This window comes from Neolamprologus multifasciatus, chromosome 16 (assembly GCF_963576455.1).
Source record: "Neolamprologus multifasciatus chromosome 16, fNeoMul1.2, whole genome shotgun sequence".
NCBI lineage: Eukaryota > Metazoa > Chordata > Actinopteri > Cichliformes > Cichlidae > Neolamprologus > Neolamprologus multifasciatus.
The window spans coordinates 16,658,668-16,660,877 of record NC_140454.1 but is presented as its reverse complement, the minus strand read 5'-3'; positions in this window follow the sequence as shown (position 1 = coordinate 16,660,877).

The following is a 2,210-nucleotide window of genomic DNA, read 5'->3' as shown; positions in this document are numbered from 1 at the left end:
ACAGGAGCTACCTTTGTCCCCAAAGCCACTCTGCTTTTTCAACTCCAGCCAATAAGACCATTTCCCACACCAGAAACATAAACTACACTCTTCTTATACTGCTGATACTTTATTCACTTTTAGTCACTTTAATTTTGAAACTGTGTAATTTTAAAACTGTGTATACTGTATATTCTGTGTATTTATTATTTCACTCCTATTGCCTGTTCTTATTGTCCTGATCTTCAGCGTATGCTGCTCGGTTGTTTGTTAATTGCCCCTTGGGGATAAATAAAGTGTTCTGATTCTGATTCTCTTGGTTCCTCCCTCTTTCACAGTTACACACTCGAATGAGTCCTCTGAAATGTAACAGAGAATTCAAAAATCAAACACAGAACTGTATAAACCCTCAACTGATGAAATACTGATGTCAAAACAATGTTTCGTACATCTTTGAATCCTGTTATGTCAGACAAAACCATAAATCTTGGTTTAGTTTCAAGGAGTAATCCTTTCAAACACATTCAGAGTTGTCACTGGCTCACTTACCCTGGTCTGAAAACATTATATTAGGTTTCTTGGTCTTTGTTAGAAAACATCCTGTTATTAAGTGAGACTGACAGAGTAGCAAGTTCCAACATGTTTATTTTACTTGCAAGGAAGCAAAAGCAAACACCATGAGTGTACTGTGTATCTCTGCTAATACATTAGGCTCTCTCCTGTCTAGAATTTCAGCTTAACTGTCATTATTGAATTACAGAATATTCAGGCGGGGAATGAAGCAGCATCCACAGACAGTCAGCAAGGCAGCTGCAGAGACTAAAAGAGAAGACACACTCCCACTCCACCTACCAAACCACTGCTCCACTGAAGTTTTGAATGGGTCAGTTCATCTAAAGCAATCAGTCATCACAGATGTTGCACGCAGTCGGAGATCCCCTTCACTCATACCGAGTGTGACTCAGAAATCTCTGTTGATTAAAATCAACAATCCAATCTACATTTTTATAAATTGTCACCCACCAGAAAAAGACTGACTCAAGCCATGCAGGTATTTGATATCTAGCTTTAAACTCATTGGGCACTCCCATTGGAACACAGAGGACGTCCATGTACACACCTCAAAACTAGGGAACAAAAATGCACGATGAGAGAAGCTTAGTGCGCAAGTTACTTTCCAGTCAGAGAGGATTTTAACTCTCAGCTTATGACCCCAGCAAAGCCAGCAACACATCACCCCTTCTGCTGGTATGGTTAACAAACCAATCCTATGATAAGGGGAAGTAGCTCATGTCACATCATAGGTGACATTGTATCAGGTTAAGTCATGCAGATCCCGGCGTTGCCCATTCCTGTAGAAACATTTCCATGGTAACTTTTAGTGTTGGGGGGGTTTAAAGGTAAGTGATGCAAAGATTTATATGTCTCGATCGGGGGCAGTAAAGTACTTCTAAACAACTGCAGAACAAGTGCTAGGTTGGCTGGACCCATACCTGATGTCAGTTGAAATCATAATGTGGTCTGGGTTGGTCTAGCAGGTGCAAATGCCACACACCTCAAAACATTAGCTTGGGAGATGGTCGAAAACACAATCTAACAACTTATTTTTCATCTGTATCTCTAACACTTCTTTAGCATTTGCTATAATTAGGGTCATTTCTACTATGAGGTTTGTGTGTTGGAAATACAGAAACTGTGTCAGTGATTTACTATTTTAAACAATGAAAACGAGCCAGTGCCTGATGCCCAAATACCTAATGCATCCAACCGTGTGTCCCTTATTTCAACATTTTTCAAATATATTATGCCCTTATGTTCTTAACCTACTTTCTTTATAATGGTGAGGCGACCCTTCACTCTGTGTATTAGCAGGTGTCCCCAGTCAGGGCCTGTATTAGACACTACAAGACCCCAAGCATTATAATAACATTTGCCTGTCATTTGACTGTGCTGATGTCTCCTTATTTTAAAAAAAGAGAAAGACTGCTTATGAAGGTTCCTTTTTTTTTTTTGCCTGTCCTGTTTGATTCTTTAGTCATCAGAATTTAATTTAATTTAATTTAAATTAAATTAAATTAAATTAAATTAAATTAAATTTAAGTTAATTTAAATTAAATTAAATTAAATTAAATTAAATTAAATTAAATTAAATTAAATTAATTTTCAGTTGTTACAGACAGGACAGGCAGGGTTGGGGGATAGGAAAGGGAGAAAGAAAGAGAGGAAGGAAA